At 36.3% G+C, this 19,492-nt stretch overlaps 1 long non-coding RNA gene across 2 annotated transcripts in view; it reads right to left on the bottom strand.

Annotated features, from left to right (window-relative positions):
• LOC135314083 (uncharacterized) overlaps positions 1–948 on the bottom strand; it is a 160,333-nt gene extending 159,385 nt beyond the window's left edge. For both annotated transcript variants that reach the window (XR_010373557.1, XR_010373558.1), the window contains exon 1: positions 843–948. This is a non-coding gene — a long non-coding RNA (uncharacterized LOC135314083). The remainder of the gene's footprint in view (positions 1–842) is intronic.
• Between the last annotated feature and the right edge of the window lie 18,544 nt (positions 949–19,492).

The following is a 19,492-nucleotide window of genomic DNA, read 5'->3' as shown; positions in this document are numbered from 1 at the left end:
CCAGTACCAGTTCATACCACTGACCGTCCAGACAGTTTCATTCAAATAGTACAGACTTAGGAGATGCATTACTATTCAGTGAGAAGAGCTTTCACTCTATGATGTGAAAGACTGACCTTTCTGCCCTATGCAGCTGGTGGTTCAGAGCCAGAGATAGCATTTATTCAACTTGAGCTGTCAGATAGAAAGGGCAAATGTACTGGCAGGTAAGTGAATTAAGCACTGTTCAGTAGTTAGTAATATCTAATTATTCATGACACATTTGTCATATGCTGTTAGAAGACATTAAAAATGCTAATGTCTGGCCATCCTATTCAGTAGCACATCTGCTGAGAAACACAGAATATCCATGTTTCAGGTACTGGTGATTACCTTCCTGCATTCTTCCCGCCTTCTTTTCTTCTAGAAAACATATTTCATAATTTTATTTACTCTCAAGTGGACTGCAACTTCCTTTATGAAAATGTAAGAGCTAAAACTTAGCTTATGAAAAAGCAAAATAAATAGAGCTTGAAAAATCCATAGTTGCTTCAATAGCAGTCTAATAATGCACTGTAATACCTGCTATTCATAATCCAGTCAAAATGTTACATCGTTGCTCTGTATCTTTCCAATGCAGCACATAGGAGACATTTGCTTATTTTATTATTTCCAACTATTTAACTTTCTTTCTGGATGCTATGCTAGGGGTTTGCTAGTTTCCTTTAAAACAAGCAGTTATGAACTCTGTTTCTGTAAATGAGAAAAATGTTTGACCCAAACCTCTGTCAAAGTAAACAGTGAGAAGATGAAGACATACAGACTAAGATTTGCAGTACAGAAATTTTAGCTTTAGAACTTACCCTACTAAGAGCTTCATATAGGTCCAGTATCTAGAAATGAAAAAGTTTTAATAACTTCTGATGCTCCTCACACATCAGTGGGAACAAAAGCATCTTCAATATGAGGCTATCTTGCTCTGAAATAAAAATGTAAACATTTCTACTGAGGCTGCTCTGGCATCCTTAATGGAAGGACTAAAATTTCTGAAGATATCTGAACTAGTGTCAATCTGTACAGCTACTGTTTTACAATTACAGATGGAGCTTGTATTCATCGCTATCCTCACTTTTTTGCTGTTATTAGCATTAATGTAAATATATTTTATAAACATCATCTGTGTAAGGATGGTTTTGGTAGTTATAATAGTACTGACATTTGCTTGTCAAGTATAATATGCTCTCATCAGGCACATAAGAAAGTCATCTCTTCCTCCTGGTAGTTTAAGTGCCAAACCCAATCAATTCAATCACTTGGCACTTTGCTAAATTGCATGTACTTCTTGACTTAAAAGCCTAACCACATGCTAATTGACCTGATCTTTAATGGGACTAAAGATGTCTAATTCCTCCCATTTCAGTACAACCACATCCTGAGAGGATTCAGCTAAGTAGCCAGTATTTCACACTGCTCAGATAACCTGTAGCACCTAGGAAATATACTGATGTAAATTCTAACCACCTTCCAACAGACCTGCCTCAGAGCAGTCAAGAATCTTTCAAGGCGGGGCTCCAAAAGTGCCCCATCTGAGGACCGCTACATCTGGGGAGTCTGTCTGTGGCAGTCAGAGCATATATTAATCATACTGAAATTACTGTTATCTGGACATTTCTGTGTATACTGTTGCATTCTCCATCCTTGGAAGTTTTCCAAATCTGTCTGGATAAAGCCCCAGGAAACCTAGTCTAAGCCCATAGCTGACCCTGCTTTGAGCAAGGGCTTGGACAAGAGACTGCTCAGTGTCCTTTCCAACCTAAATTATCCTCTGACTTTTCAGTACTGGAGAATAATAAGCAATCCTTAAAATTATTATTCCTGAAAAAATAGAAAAGACATAGGTAAACTGATTCTTCCACAGCATACACTATTTAGTGTAAGTTTACAGAACATTGCGAGGAAGGAAGCTAACGGATCCTACATATATAATGACTTATTTATTGAAGCACTTCTTATAACTTTCCTTTTCTAAATTAGGGCCAAGTGTTATCCAACATTATTTTCTAAAGTCAAGCCTTATATAATTCTGAACAATCCTAATATTAAATCCTTTGTGAGGAGAAAAATGATTTTGAATACAGCAGTTAAGCACTTAGGGATAGAGGCATCCTCGGTTGATGCACACACAACTCTTTAACATTAACAAAATTACATGCCCAGATTAAGAGAGAAGGTAGCTTTAGTCTCAGCATTGTATTAAATTAGGTTCTCTACAAATAAATCTCCTGAGTATGACCATCCATATTTTTTTCCAGCTGATTACTTCAGTTAAGTGAAGTTCAAGATGTATTATAAAATTATCATTGTTTCTTTACAAATTCTTAAATGCTATTCTACAGCAGGGCTCTATTCTTCTAAGTATATTTATCTGAACTACTTCAAAAATGGAGTATAGGATTTCTTTTGAAATTTTGTGATTCAAATTTAGAACTGTTTGGCCTGAGTATGTGTATCCTGAAATGGCCTCTGTAAACTGGATTTTTTTCTATATGCAAAATACAGAGAAGAGTACATGTTAAAATCATGTACCATGAAAACAGACAATTCAATAGAACTAAATGCACAAAATCTGAAATTGCCACAAATAATGATGTAACATGTATAAACCTCCCCCACCGCAAACCAAAACCAAAACAAATAGCATCAAAGCAAACACAGAATCTGCGTATTTGGTGAATAGGAGCCTGTGGGCAAAAGAATATACATTCATCAGTATGAACATCTGTTAAGAACAACTATTTAAAGGGAAGTTATTCGGGCCTGCAAGTAAGTTGGAGACTGCTCAGCTGTGCTTATGAAATATAATGTAATACATTGTATTGGGAGTAATTTCTATTCATCATCAGTCATTCTCTAGCTACAATAGGGCAAAGGCTTCATCTGTACTTGTCCTGTCCGTCATGCTGAAGGGTTTGGCCAGAACCCCAGCAAGCTGGCAAGAATCAGTTGGCAAGTTCATGACACTGTCATTTAAGACCATCTCCTTGGTGACCTTACTGCCAGCACTGAATTTGACAGTGATAGTTCTCCCCAAAGAACTCAGAGGCTGTTCTTTGACCAAGTTGTCTGTACTCAGAATATAGATACACTGAGAAGATTTTCAAAACCACCATTCAGCAAAAAGCTATTAATAATATCCTATGCTTTTTGGTTTCCATATATCAGACAGATGCAGCCACAGTATAAATGAGAGGTATGAAGGCAGAGGAGAAAGGAGATTGTGATGAGCTGTCCAGCTATATTTTGTGATGGGGAACAGATGTGCCATGCCTGTGAGACAGGGAGAGGGAGCTGGCCTGTATGAAACCCTCCCCTCAGCAAATACATCCCTTAATACATGGGAAAATGTTACTTTCGAAACACAGGGGGGTAGATCTCAAATTATCTCAGATATGTTCAATTCAATGTAGTTATGAAAAACTAGACCAGATGATAATATTCCACCTGTAATGTTCTAAAATTGGTCAACAGACTTTTTTCTTTCACTGCTGGGTCATGCAAGTCATTAACAGTTCCAAACTAAAAGGGAAAATTCAATCACAAGTAAACTAAAACCCAAAAAAAGAAAACAACAAAAGAATGAAACTAAAAAGCACTGGAAGTCCTGAAAATAAAATTAAACTTCACATTTTAAGTAGTAGTTCTGAAAGATTTATTAGCCCTTGATTATAGTTCACATTTTGAGGCCTACTTTCTCATTTTCAGAAGTCTGACTAGTTTCTCAGCTCTGCTAGACTCACTCAAGATTTTTTCCCAAGCAATTTTACAGTTTAAAAAGTCCTAAGTGGGTTGATTAAAATTTCATCACACCTTGCATGCATGTTTGGACAGCTTAGAGTATTAATCTTTATTTTGTTACTTACTGTATTATTGTGATGCCATGGTACTCTGCACCATGTGGCCACACAGTAAGAACCAATCTTTGCTGCAAATCAGTCTAACTAAATAATACCAAGAATAAGAGAAAAGATCTAAATATTTATTGTATGGCTAATAGAAATAGCCACATAATAAATCAGTGGTAGAGAAGTAAATCAAGTATCGATACCTTGATTGTCATTTGTCAATTCACCCCTATAGGGCATCAAAACCCTCTTTTTCTCAATATGAAATAATAATCATCATTCCTCATTCATTTTAGTCTTTGTGATAGCCTTTAGCAGCAATGCCATGCAATTCCCCAGATCTGAATGAAAAAGTTGGAAAACAAACTCTTCAGAGCCTTGTAAGAAATTACTTGTCTGACACACTTGCTCATTATACTTATTGCTCTCAGCTCACCTTCCTCTTTGCTTTACTGAGAAATTCAGGTTCTTGAGCATTTTCTGACCTGCATGAGTGGACAAAGGGAAGAAAACCATCCTTTCTCTTCCCTTCCACACAAGTGAGAATTTTGTCATTGACTCCACAAAGGGCTGAGCTTTAATAAGGAGAGCAGTATTTCGTGACTCTAGTCATAAAAGCTTCTAACCCTACATAGCCTGGTATTCAGGAAATACAGTATTACTACTGCTTGTAATAGGCCATAAGCATTGTGTTGAGGTAACAGCACAAGCCTTAGGACTCCTCAGTGTATTTAAAAACTACTAAGGAAATGTTTCCTTTGTTATGACATAACAGAGGATTTCTTTGTACCAAAAAAAGGGCCAGGGCGTGGGTGGGTGGGAAGAACCAAACAGACTCCAGTTTTCTGATAACATATTGTTAGCACAATTGTCTGGTTAATGGTTTGAAAAAAAAATGTTCCACTGCTCCATTTGATGCTTCATGAAATGAAGCAACTTTGTCTTACTTCACTGCATTTAGACCTAACAACATGTCAAATTCTTCTGAAATAAACTGTGGGCCATTGACTTGAGGCAGTTTCCTCTGGCAAACCATATGCAGTGAAAAATTCCCTTATGATTTATTTAATTATTTCTTAGTAGGATAGTCTATATTGTTATTACTCCAGATGCTGTGAAGTTACTGAACTTTGAAAATGAAAGGCAAGGTACAAATAGCAGTCTTAAATACCACTGAGAATAACTTTTTAACATTTTCCTTTATCATATGGAGTACCTACAGAACTTTGATTACCCATCTCCTACTTTGTGGCTGAATTCCTGAGCCGCTAAGTGTGCGTCCTTTACTTGAAGTGGTGGTAAAGCTTCATAAGAAGTCACAATATTTCATTTCATCCTTCTTTACAGCCAATAGCACTGCATGTTGAACTGCTAGGTATATGTATTAGCATTTTACTTCATTTCTTATAGCCCTTCTTAGCATGACATCAAAAATAATACAATTTAATATATGTTTTGTGGGAGTTAGTACTGGTAGAACGGATTCAATGTCCTCCAGCAGTGATTTGTAATTCTGAATAAATTTTAAAGAAATTTAAATTCAGGATATATACAGTTTAGCTTTCTTTAAAGACTGGCAGTTCTCAAGGCTTCTAAGTCACCATCTTTTCATCTCTTTTCTAGTCTTGTGCCTCGACAACAAATTTACTTCAAGGTAAATTATCGTGCAGGTAGAGTACTATGCAAATATAAGGTGACTATAAGTACCGTTTTCAAGAAACTTAATTTTCCTAAGATCCTAATTTTATCTTCAGGTAAATGGGATTTGGGCTTCTAATTTCTTAAGCTAGAGACTTGAGACATCAGTTTCTAAATAATAATTTCCAGATTCACAAAGAGAGCTATATGTGCTCATCACTCAGTATGCGAATCAAAGCTTACATCCTCTGCAGCCCTGTACATTTCATCTTCTCCCTTTGCATGTTATAGGAATGTACCTGTCTTAAGCCACATGCACAAACATATCCCAAAATGGGAAGTATTAAATTTACTCCTGTTGATTCTGTTCCACTTTGTATAAATATTCATTGGCACGAGGATGGAAATCCTGTTTCCTCTACCTCAGGGAAGTGATTTAGCCACTATAGTTCAAAGTCAATCTTAGCTTTGCCTTGGAAAAAAGATTTGTTACAATCCATATTATTTAATATAGCTTTATAATTAAAGCTGTTTAACTACATACAATTCAGCCAGATCAGTCCCAACCACCTTACAGCAGATAATTAACCAATACATGGGGTTTTTTATGTTGCCCTTGTAATCTCTGTAAGATCTTACTGTAAAATTATTCATGTGCCTAAGACTCACTGAACTTCATTTAAGTAATCTGAAAAGTATTTGGGAGGAAGTAAGAATGTGTAAATAAACTTTTCCAGCAGTAACAGTTTGAAAGTAGTTATATTTTGCTTATTATTAGGCTGCAAGACCTACATGAATTAAAAAATAGATAAGAGGAAATTTTTTAAACGGGTTGATTTTATACATTAAAAATATTCTGTAAGAAACAATCAGATGATATTTCAAAGGAACAGTAAGGCTCACATCGGATAAATCAAAGATTTGAGATTTACCTTTCTCCAGTATTCCTGTAAGCTTCTTTTTGTTTCATGTCCTTTTTGTGAAGCTTTTGGTGTTTGCTCATTGTGTGGATACCAAAAAGCAAATATCAGATATTTTTCATTATTTAGGAATGTCATTAAGGAATATTAAGCTTCTCACAAGTCCCAGCAACAGGATAACTAGATAACACTTCCATTCTTGCAAAAACTTTTTCCTCCTATTGTGAAATATCTGGTGCACCAATGTTTCAAGAAAACACTTGCTTATTCAAGTATTGGAAAGAAAAAAGTGAAGGTTTTGCATTCAGCCTGTCAGGGCCTAGAAGAGCCAAAGGGACCAGAACAAAACACTTGCTCAGCCTCCCCACAAGGAGATGCTGAATATGTTCCTGCTTAGTAACATATCAAGTAAAAATTCCACCATTTAGTATTGTGCCCGGTGTATTGTAAAGAAACCGGTAAATTTCTAAGAGCAAAACTTATAGAGAGGACAAGATTAATTAACTGTGCAGAGTAATGGTGTTACTTTATCACTTTACAACTACTGGATTAAGGTTTTTTATAGCTGCCCCTGTCAGAGCCCATGCAGTTGGCTTGTTTGGAGGGATCTCTTTGGGAAATCCTATGTAACAGCCTGAGGATCGGTATACGTTTACCCTCCCTTCTACTGGCCTATTTACCTTGTGAATCTATATGGCATAATGATCCAGTTCTACCTCACATTACTCATCTATTGCATGAGCAACTTCTTGCAATCCAGGACCAGGAATCAGTTTGATTTTACTTTATCAAGTAGCTGTTATGGTAGTTTTGATACCTAATATGACAGATAGCTGCACATAAGTTCCTTGTAGTTGTAGTGCTCTTTGTAAGTGTACAGTATACAGAAGTTCTAGACTTCATTCTGCAAATCATAAGATTTTACTTGTTCAGGGACACTGCAATGACCTTTATTGTATTATTAATCTTCAGATTTACTAATCTCTCTGCTCTAGTCATTATATCTTCATGTTCAAGCCTGCAGTATGCTTGAACATATCTTCCTTTTAGATTCCTTTTAGGAACAAATCAAACATACTTCTTTAGGCACAATAAGTACAATTAACTTCTCTGTTTTTCATCTTCAACATGGAGGAACTGCTCCCTTTATCTCTTAGCAGAATCAGCTGGGGAAGTTGATCTCTATATATACAGCAGTACTTGCTTTTGCTCTGCTCAACAGTTCAGTGTTTTCATGAATACAGAGTAGGTCTTTAACACACACTTAGCAGGTTGTAACTGCATAAACATCTGTTTGCACCCTGCCTTTCAAATCTCACTGGTAGAATCATTCCTGCCATACAGTAACCAAGAACTGGAATTGCCATTATCAATTCTAAATATATTTCCTTCCCACAGTAACATAGTTTAGTTGGATATAACGGAACAAAATTCTGAACTGCACAAGTTGTGCAGTCACAGATTCCTTTTTCCTCAACGTGCCAAGGGAACTTTGCCTGACTGATTATTACAGTCAGCTTCTTAAAAAAATCTAGTCCCATTCAGAGTACACTCTGGCTTTCCTGCTGTGTAAACTACAGCTTCCCCATTTAAGGTAATAGAAATCCAAGAGACAGAAACAGGACTATTGCACTGCTAGTAGCATTTATAGGCATGCTGTACATTGACATTGTTTTTCAAAATCTGATTTTATGTTTAATAATAAACAGTCAATATTCTTCATGTTGGTATACTGCTGTCTGACTTCATCTCGGAATCATAAATGGATGTTATCTTTTGCTTGATTCTATGAATTATTAATAAGTCGAATAAAATCTGCATTTACACAGTCCATTCTATCAAAGGATGTTTGCTGAATTTTTGTAAGGCTCATTAACATGTTCCTGAAGTAGTGAGGCTATTGTTTCAGTCACTATCATTACCTACAAAACCTATTTGAAAGAGCCCCTTTTCAATGGGACTGTTTGTTAGGATAGGAATTGAATAACTGAAATTGTTTAGCTGCAGTCCAACATTTCACCAAGCTTCCACCAACCAGTGTTTTGGGCACTGAATAAACTGAATTCAATCTATCAAGTATTTATACCATATTTCCCAAAGTAAAATTTCATTCCTTTAGGAGAACTTAAACTTTCCAACTATTTCCACATCAAAAGTTTCATCTGTTAAATGAGACGAAATGAAGCAGACTCCAAAAGCTGCTCCCTGGAAACACTGCATTGCCTGCTGGCATATCTGCCCAAAGTATTTTATACAGGTGGTGAAAGACTCAGTTTAACCGTTCAACTCACTATGTTCCTACTTTTCTCTCAGGGCACTTTGTGCCAGTTTTACGCTTTTTTATTAAAATCTCAGCTATATGATTAGAGTTTTATAGGTTTTGGTGTAGTTATATTAAGATGTTTACCCTCGCTGCCTATTACGTATGACAAAATCATTCTTATATATCAAGATGTTTATTCTTAATCTGATAATATTTCAAAAGTCTGAAGAGACTCTTGCTTATCTCAGTCAACACATGACACAGAATGGGACAGGCTATAATACCTGTACAACAAAAGAGCAATTTATATCATAATCTTTTAAGAGATTTAGGGTTAATAAAATATTTTTAGAAACCTGCTTGAAAAACCTCAGAGTTGATGTGTTTACTTTCAAGTCTACCACTTTGTATTTCTTCTGACAGTCTCCAATGCCCATAATGCTGCTAAGGAATTTATATCCTATTGCAAGGCTTTTCTTGCCATTACAAATTTCTACCCAGCTTTGCTCCATTCCTCCAGCAGTCTGCTTTTTAAATTTGGTAGCATACAACTTAGGGCAATCCTTCACTTTTTTCAAAACCAGCCTTGTCTATACAAATGATTTGCAGACAAAAGAAAATCTTTATCAGAAGACAACAATAATTATTATAAATTACTGGTTTTATCCAGCGTAAAAACATTGATCAAACCCAGTGAAACACAAAACGGACATAAGAAATCTTGTCTACAGCTGAAAACATACACATTTCTGAAGCTATTGTTTCAACTATTTACACTCTTGCAATATATGAACTTCAAGACTACATATTCCTATTTTCTGCCTCTCTGAAATCAACACTGGTCAGAAAAATGTCAAGAGATCAGACCACTGAACACTGCAAATAAAGGCAGCCTGACTCAAGATTAAAACATGAACAAGTAACAGACAAATACCCTCCCCTGTTCTCCCCACTGGATATTTATTTTTGGTTTTGCACGGCTTTCTATAACTCTCTATAGCAGTGGTGTGAGCAGAAGGAAGCAGACAAATGGTTGAAATAGCAGTCCTGTGGATTCCTTCTCAGAATCTGGAAACTGAGCCAAGGATAACAGTGATAGCATTCAGACTTCTCCAGTAACAGAAGGATAATCTGATCTTATTCTAACCTTAAAAATTACTGCAAATAATTCAGTTTCCAACACAATTTACACACTACTAGGTGTAATTTCCAAAGCAAGATCCTTCACATTCATAGCTGAATTTACTACTGCTCCTTGTGCCAATAGAAGACGCTGATTTCTCGGTTAGCTGAATAAGGACACGAGTGGCCCAAATGTTGCAAAAGAACCCACCTTTTCTCAAGTTCCTCAGTTTTTTGAGACATCTGATTTTAAAGGAAACAACGCATTGAGCTCCGTGGCCATTTGGCTTTAGGGAACCTGCTAATGCAATATTAATCTTTTTCGCTACAAGAATTTACCTTTCACAACTAGGATCTCAACCTTATTGCTGTTCTCACTCAGTGAGAAACATAAAATTCTGTACTAATTTCAAATGGTTAATTGTATACCATGATATTTAATATTTTTACATACAAGAAAATCTAGACCTGCATATCCTAGCAAGATATGACTTTTTAAACTAACACAATGGTGTCAACTTAAAAAGAAAAAAAAACCCTCTATATTAAGTGGTATGTTGTTCCTTCAACAATTATAAAATAAAACAAAATACATTGCTGTATAAGAATAGTATCATACAATAATGCCCTGGTGCAAATAAAGCACTGTACTGTGTTTCTTTGACAGAGAAAATGCCTTTCTAATTCCTTTCTCTTTATGAGGCTCACAAACAGGGAATGTATAAAGTCAATAACAAAATCATAAAATTTAGAAGCAAGAACTGTTTCTATGCTTTTCGTTATCCTGGGAAAGACATAAACAAATTCTGGAGATGGATAAAGGCCAGTAATTTAATTCAGATTCATACTTTTTTTGGATGGAATTTAGAACTATTACTAAAAAAATAAAATAGTATTGTGTAGATTAGCTTAATAAATATTTTAATTAATTTTAAATTCAATAACCTAATGACTACAGGAAGTCCAGGTAAGTAACTATTTCTTTTGAAAGACAAATTTTCCCTTTAAAACCAATGCAGAATTTTTATTTTCTGTGATAAAAATTGCTTTTAAAAACTTGAGAAATAGTTGAAGAACAAGAATATGAAAATGGAATATGGGAAATGAATCATTTATATGAGTAAGCCCAATTTGACTGTTAAGCACCTCAGAAAGTGATCACCTCAGAGAGTGATCATGCGTGAGACTTAAGGTCAATGTACAACATCACTGGGAATCATCATTTTAGTATGCATCAGGTTTTACAGCCACAGGAGGATTATTGTGGCTGTAAACGAGAAGCATCAGCACTCAAATGTAGCTCCATAGCTCTGCAACTGCTTCATTACTCCGCCTCTGGCAAATACCTTGCTATGGTCCTTCCATGTGTTCATTTGCTTAGTTGTAATTACATTGTATTTTAAGATTCTAGGTGACAGGTACCATCGGATATACACATCTGTAGTATTTTATTGTACAAGTTGTCTCCATCTACATGAAAAATAACAGGATATACTTTCTACAAAACTCTCTATGATTCAAAATGCCTCACAGAGATGATTGCTGGGCAAATCTTACAGATTGGAGGCGGAACATGAATAAGCCAAGAGGTGAGAACCGCTCCTCTCCAGGCACTGCAGGTGCAGATCTTCTTCATGGGGAAAGGAGGAGACGTGGCAAAAACCTGCAATGGAGTTTCAATTCCCTTTTTGTGTAGGGGCAAGAGCTTGCAGACACAGCTGTTTTGGAAACCAGTATTCGACAAGACTATTTAAGCACTGAAAAAAGCAGGTTACCCAATATCACCTGCGGACAGAAAAAACTATGCTATTGACCAATAAAAACACAGCCCAGTGTTGACAGCACTATTCTGGTCCAACATCTAAACAAAAAAAACCCAGATAAGTAAATACCTGCCAATTTAACCTGGATGAAAATTTTAGAATTTGGTTTTTCAGTATTAAAGATGCTCTGATATCAACAGAGTTTGAGCAAACCTACATATAAGGCATTTGTTATTTCTCTGAGCACAAGGCATAATTCGTCCCTGGAGTAGTTCCAGGGAAGTCAATGGAGTTGCCTGAGGGATAAACTTAGGGATGTTCAGATGACCACAAATGATCAAATTACTGCGCTTTATGATATTATGTTCTCACCAGAGATGTTCTAACAGATTGTATGTTTCTAATTCAATTGAAAGGAACCAACTAACTTAATTGAAAGAAAGAAGTTTAAATCTCCAGCTTGCATTCACACTCCCATTTCTCCTGTCTACCAGCAGGAACACTTACCAATTAATTCCCATTCCCTAGTCAATGGCCTAAGTGACACACATGCTGACCTCATTTCTGCTGGGCAACAGTGAGCCTTAGTAGTTGTAGTCATTTGCAGGCAGTGCCTTCTTAATCAAGAAGATTGTCCACTTACAATTATATCGATGCACATCAGCCAGAATAGTCTTAATTCAGAATAACTGTTTTATACTTCACAACCTGGCACAATCCTGAAAAATATTTGTAGCATTTTATTTTTTTTTTTATTCCAGTAACGTGGTTATAAGTTGCACCTAAGAAAATTTCACATTTTCTTGCACATATATTCATTCCAGATTAGGTTTTTTGATCATACACATGGATACGCTGAAAAAAATTGTCTGTTTTCTACCTTAATGTTACGGTACAGTTGGTTTTAGAAGGTATTTCACAGGAGGATTCTCTGGGCATTAGGAAGATGAAACCTAAATTCCCTGCATTTCAATGTCTGGTTTGTTTCTATGGAATGACTTTGAACGTAACAAGTTGAGGAATGGGGTTTTTTGTAGATGTATTTTCTGTTCTTAGTCCAGGAGCATTTGGAATTTTTATTGGATTTTTAACTACAGATAACCAGCAGTTTCACTGAGTTTCCTTTGTGTTTTAGGAATTAAGGATGTATGTCAGCACAGGTGTCTTAAAAAAGACACAATGAGAGAGTCTGCTACATTTTTTAACAGAATTATTCTCATTAACTCCCTGGGATCAGAGATTTCTGTCAGTAGGCTTTCTTAGCTTTTGCTTTTTTATTTATGTGACAAACAGTACAATACTTATGAGGGATAGTATTTTAAGGAGCACAGAGTCGGGGAAAGAATGTATATCTATCTTCTTACTTGCAAGGGAGCAACTTACAGCAGAAAAACAATTGGTATATTTTGGACTATGAGCAGATCTATTACTGGATGGGGACAACCTGCATTACTTTACATAATTATGTAGATTAAGGAATATAATTTATGAGACCATACATTATAATTTCAGAGAATTATGTCCTTAGCTTCCATATACAAAACTTCTCTGATTTTTTACTATTCAAATTTACTCTGTTCTCTGAAGACAGCTATATCTATTAAAGACTATTCAGCTAATTTATTATTCTTTTTATCCACTCCTCACTAATGTATTTTCTCCTGTGGATTAATAAAATAAGGGTCAGGCTTCAGAGGGTGACAAAGCATGAGTCAGTTAGGATGATTTATAGTTCAGATGAGAGTGCTAGCACACTGTTAGATAAATATTCCAGTCAGTTTAAAGTTGTCTCCTAATGATGACAGTGAATGTTAGTGATAACTTCTCAAGCAAGAGCTACCAGCATGCAAGAGTTAATAACGGCAGAAAAACAGTTAAAGGCTTAACTGCTGAGGAGTCCATGGAGGTGTTTTAAATTTGCATCTAAAAGAACGTGACTAGAAAATGGAAAGCAAAGAATATAAAATCTTGTATCATCTCATTTTTCAATTTAGAGAAGTATTCATCAGAATTAAATGTTCTTTAATATTCTTGGTTGTTCTGTATTTTAGCATGGAACTCTTTTCAAACAGAAATACAATGAAAAAATGTATTTCTGTAAAGTGTATGAATGGTGTTAGAGTGAAAAGGGTCTTTAGAAGCAGTTAACTGCTTGAGGGAATTCACCTTAAACAGAAAGCTACAGTCAAGATCTAAAATACTGAGCAAAGTGACTCATAACAGGGTATGTTAAAAATGGGCTTCTGCAGAAAATATGACTTCATGCAGCATTATCAAATACTAATTAAGGAGCCATTTTAAGCAGAAAAGATATATTGTCTTTTGGGTGTGGCAGACTCCATGCAGCAGAGGTTTATTTGCAGAGAGGTATGCAGCTCCAGAAGAAAGTCAGTTGCACCACCTGGACAAGGAAAAATTGAGCAATTCTGCTGATGAGACCGGTGCAGCTGTGCTTGGAGGAAAGCTGCCTTCACTGGTGCTCCCGCCCCATTTACTGCTGTCATGTCCAATGCCTCCCAGGAGAAAGTAATGTCCCAGGATAAAACCATTTACAATACTAAATTGTAGTGTTTGAAACTATTACTTTAGAAGATTAGAACATTTTTATATTCATCTTAGACTCTCTTTCACACCCCTGAGGCAATGACAGGCCCAGGGAGTGCCTCTAGCTCTACTTATACTGGGGATTAAAGAGATTGTATGGACAGGATTACCTTTCAAATTTAATAGCTACCCTTTTACTCAGAGACAGAATATTTGGTAACATGATTGGCAAGTTCTGGGGCAAAAACTTAAGGGATAAAGCAGATATTTTAAGAAACATATCAACAGTGAAATATTTGACTCATCTAATATGCTAACAACTAAGACAACGCTTTAAAGATAAATAAATAAATAACACCAAACCCCCACCAAACCTTGTGAAAGAAAGCAAAATCTCAAAAGTAAAAACTACCATATATGGAAGAGTTGTGTATCAATACTGTCACTGTATTTACTTACTTGGACATAATGATGAATCTAAATGTAGATTCAAATTTTTCATAGTATCTCCAACATACAGAAGATACTTCTATGAAGTTTTATTGCACAGTATGTTTTGAGTTCTAAAATAAGTTCCCACCTTACTTTGAGAATACAGATTTATATGCAAATCATATCAGCTTCAAAGATATTCAAATGAGACCTGTAACAGTTATTGTACCACAATTGATTTCACAAATAATATTAATTTTTAAGCACTTTATAAAGTTTTCAGTTCATGTAGCCTCGAAGCTCATCTGATTACCGGATTAAAAACTAGCGCTGTAGTAAGGATTTGTGAGCTTAAACAGTTTCTCTAGCAAGCTATGAAACTTGGCATTTAAACTTCTAAGAGAAAGATAAATCCAGTTTTATATATTTGTTTCAATAGGACGTCTTAAACCTGTTTGTTCTGGAAGCTTGCTGGTAATGTTTGAAATTTCTATTTCAAAACCTATTTTCATGTAAATTGATTAGAAAGTAAAAAAAGTCCATGTGCACCAAAATTAGCATTTTGCAAGACAGACACGGTAATGAAGTCTGGGCAAGAAGTGCCCAATGACAGGACAAGGGGCAATGGGCACAAGCTGGAACACAGGAAGTTCCACCTCAATATGAGAAAAAACTTCTTTCCTGTGTGGGTGACAGAGCAGTGGCACAGGCTGCCCAGGGAGGCTGTGGAGTCTCCTTCCCTGGAGCCATTCAAAACCCGTCTGGATTCGGTCCTGTGTCCCCTGCTCTAGGTGCCCCTGCTCAAGCAGGGGGATTGGACAATATGATCTCCAGAGGTCCCTTCCAACCCCTACCATTCTGTGATTCTGTGAATAATGGGCAGCTGTGATTGAACATCGTCACCATGCATGTAGACTGAAAGACCAGTCACTGGTTTGGTCGCTCATGCTTCTACCTTAGGGACAGGAATGCATTTGAGTACAAGACTGAGGTCTTTTGTGGTCCTGCCAGAAAGGTAGAATTTGAGTTGGGGCACCACTTCTTCAAAGATCCAGAGCACAAAACAACTCCCCTTGCCGTCTCAGACTTCAGGTGATGGACCGCAAGGCTTCAAAATTTTCATGCTGCCTAGAAGCCATAAAAGTTTCACTTAAGGATTTAAAGGAAAGCACTGAGAGAATTCCTAACATTCACTAGCCCTGCTGTACAGGTGTGAATTCTTTAACTCCCATGGTCTCAGCTAGACCAAGGATTCACAGGATTTGTTCTTGGCTTTACAGCATCACATATGAGAATTTTGTGAAACTATTAATCTTCCTGTCCAGCCATGACTAAAATCTTGCTGATTTCATCAGTCTGCTAGATCTGAGAGCTGGTCATTATGGATGAGCCAGGAACCTTGCAATTAGGACTTCAAAATTCAATTACTGTTATGAATTTCAAAACACTTTTTAAATACGTTCCCTTCAAAAATGAAATTTTGAGGAAAAATCCTCTGTTCTGAAAGAAATCGCATTATTCAAAATGTCAGTCTTCCACAGAATAGATCTAGCAACCATTTTGTCTTGAGCTGCAGAAAGCCTAAAATTAGGGAAGGAATGTATTTTTTGTTATAATGACCTTTCACTACTAGATCCGAGAAGGCATATCAGAGATATTTCAAGTTTAAGTTTTTTATTTTTAAACACTACCTTACTAATGGCAGAGGAAAAAAGTGATTTATCAAGCAGAGATTTGCCCACAAGGAGAAATGAACAGATGTTAAGGAAGCTTTAGTTATTAGCTCATAAGTGCTGGTGAGGGCATGTGTTCCCGAGTCATGTGCTCCTCCTTGGCCATATTCTGAATATCTACAGTATCTGACACCTCGTGATGATACCTAAGTTTTGCTTCTGAAGCAGAAGAGGGCTGTCTTGTCTTGCTTCACTTGACCCCAGCAATACAATACAACACTCCAATGTTTAATGTGTGATTCTGATTATACCCTCTAACTATGCATGTAGAGTAATTATATAAAACATTTGCTCAATCTAGCTATATAGAGTTCCCTAATGTTTTCCTGCTAACAAATGGAATTATAGCAGCTAGTAATAAAATCAGCTTTAATTAAATTTCCTCTCTTATTTGAATACATCCACTTACTTTAAAGCCCGAGTCATTTAAGTTTTTCTGAATATGCCTCTTTTGTAAACCAGATTCCTGTGTTTCTGACAAAGATCTGCACTGAACTATAGAGGAAGCAACAGAAATCACTATACTCACTGAAGATTACAGAATGATTTTTATTCTCTCTTCCTTCAACATTTGAATGATAGGCATGATATTTTCTGTGATCAGTCTGAGCCTGAAGGTGAATACTAGGTTGACAAAAATTAAAAGCATCCTAGAGCTGGGAAAAATGCATATCTTATTGAAATAATTCTACTTGTGGGATTTTTTTTATGTTTGGTTGTTTGGTTTGGTGGTTTTGGTGTTGTTTGTTTTGGGTTTGTTTTTGATGGGGCTTTTTTGTGGTTGGTTTTTTTTGGAGGGGAGTGTGTGTTTTTGTTTTGTTTTGTTTTTTAACCAGCGAACAGTTTAAACTTCAAGTTTACCATAGCAATAGTTGTCAAATGGAAATAGTTTCTTGGGTTTTTTTTCTGATTGATATGAGTTTTAATTTGACTGTGTTACAGATGTAAGTCTTTGCCACTCAGGTGCTATCTCCAAAACTCATTCATTGTTAAAGCCCACCCTGCTACCTTCTGTTGATCTTCCATTAAGCATCTGCAATGATTTATTGTGCTTGTGCTTGGATCTGAGGTAAATAGCAAGAAACACACAAAAATCAGTCAGGCTGTATGGATCATAAAGACATGAACAAATGAAAATTTTAAGATGAAAAGGGGCTGCGGCATGTCCTTTGCATCTTTCTGTTTATTTGCTAGCTGATCAAGCTGAATACTCACAGAGAAATCATTTCTTGGCAGGGATGCCACAGGGATTTCTTTGGAACACAACAATTATTTTTCCAGAACAAAACAACATGCTGTGACTTTGCCTCCAACGGTAACACTTCAGTACAAAAACAAAACAAAACAAAACACCAAAAAAACTCCTGTGCCAGCAAACAGTTGACTTTATCTTTAAATCTAAGGGTGAATAACCCAGATTAAAACAAACAAAATAATTGAATAATTTGTGAATGACACAGTTCAGCCTTGCAGGCTCAACTTAACCAACTTCTGTTTAGGACTCATTAAGTGTATGACAATCCCAAAACCAACTATTCTTAGACTTTTTTATAAAACAAAATAATTACCTTCTCTACAGCATTCATTTTTTTGCGCGTGTGTGTATATATATATATGTGTATTTTATCATCTGCATTTTTTTCTCGAAAGTAAGCACTTTCAATCTTTTAAATCTCCTTCCTATGGAACACTTTCCTCATCTCTAATCATTTAATCATCTGAATATGAATCTCCTCTATTCATGCTTAGGAAGGGTTTTACTGTGAATCCTTGGACTTTGTAGTGCTATAAGCTATGCTGTCTGCCTCCTTTTAAGGAGGCTGTAAATCCTTCCTCCTCTGAAGAGCATGGTATTTCAGACTGCATTTTCTAACATTTCATATTTTAGTGTTTTAATAGGGAAGGGGAATGTTCAGGGGACTATAATTTCTAGAGGGCATGTTCCAAAGCCAAAGAAGTCAATTAGAAGGAAAGAGCCAGATAGTATTCTTTTTAGAAGAGGGGATGCTCAGAGTTTTTTAAGACTTATTGCAGGGATAAACAAAACATTTTAACAGGATGTACATAAATTAATCAAGGGCAATTATCAAAATTGTTCTTAAGAGATAAAGCTGAGTTGGCTATTGCAGATTCTTCATAGTGAAAGCTGTCTTTACAGAGTAGAAGCAACAGTATTTGTCCAGGTTAAGAGCAAGCTCTGCCTGGTACACTGAAAAGAGTACATGCACATGTAATTTGAGGTTAAAAAGCCAGCATTAACTGTGCCATTGCAGATACTATCACAGCAACTTGCAAAAATTAAATTTAATGCAAATGTTCTTACCTGATTTAAAAGAGGAAGTTCCTCTGGAAACAGTAGAATAAATTAGTATGACCAGTTAGTTACACAGGTTTAGATTCTGTTTGCATTGTAACAGGTTTATGAAAGAATTACTTGTGTGTCTTCTAAAATGTTCCTGTTTAATATTTTTAAATGTATATAGACTTGGTTTATTATTCCAGTCTGAGGTCTATTCAGTGTTCAGACAATTCCAATGAGCTTGACTGTACTGACTGTACTGAAATTCCCGGAACAGCTCATTGATAAACTCATTGATGATAAACATTCTTTAGCCAGTCTAGTGGTACATGGTCCTAGAAAATTGCTTTTGCTTTTTTGCCCTTGCAGCATCTGGTTTTGCAGATTTGAATCCCAGCTGCCAGTTTAGTTTGAAAACAAATTTCACACATTTGAATTGGTACATGAATTACAGTCGTGGCTAGTGGGATCAGAATGCTCTTGCAACCAAGTCTCAGAAGCAGGGAAGGTCAGTTTCTACAATGAGGTTATTAATGACAAGGTGAATAATTGGCACTTAATGAGCACTGAAGAACCTCTCATAAGTACTCTACTAATCTTCTGAACTGCTTCACAAAATAGCTAGTTGCATCAATGTTATAAATAGCTAAATAAAAACAATGCTACTTTTAAAACCTAGATAAAACAGACTCAGGAGGGACTAAGCTTTCAGCAAGATATCACAGAATCACAGAATCTCAGGTTGGAAGGGACCCCAGGGATCATCTAGTCCAACCTTTCTAGGAAGGGCACAGTCTAGACAAGATGGCCCAGCACCCTGTCCAGATGACTCTTAAAGGTGTCCAACGTGGCCGAGTCAGCCACTTCCCTGGGGAGATCATTCCAACGGTTGACTGT

Source organism: Phalacrocorax carbo, chromosome 6 (genome assembly GCF_963921805.1).
Source record: "Phalacrocorax carbo chromosome 6, bPhaCar2.1, whole genome shotgun sequence".
NCBI lineage: Eukaryota > Metazoa > Chordata > Aves > Suliformes > Phalacrocoracidae > Phalacrocorax > Phalacrocorax carbo.
The sequence above is the reverse complement of the archived record's forward strand: the minus strand, read 5'-3'. Positions and strand labels throughout refer to the sequence as shown.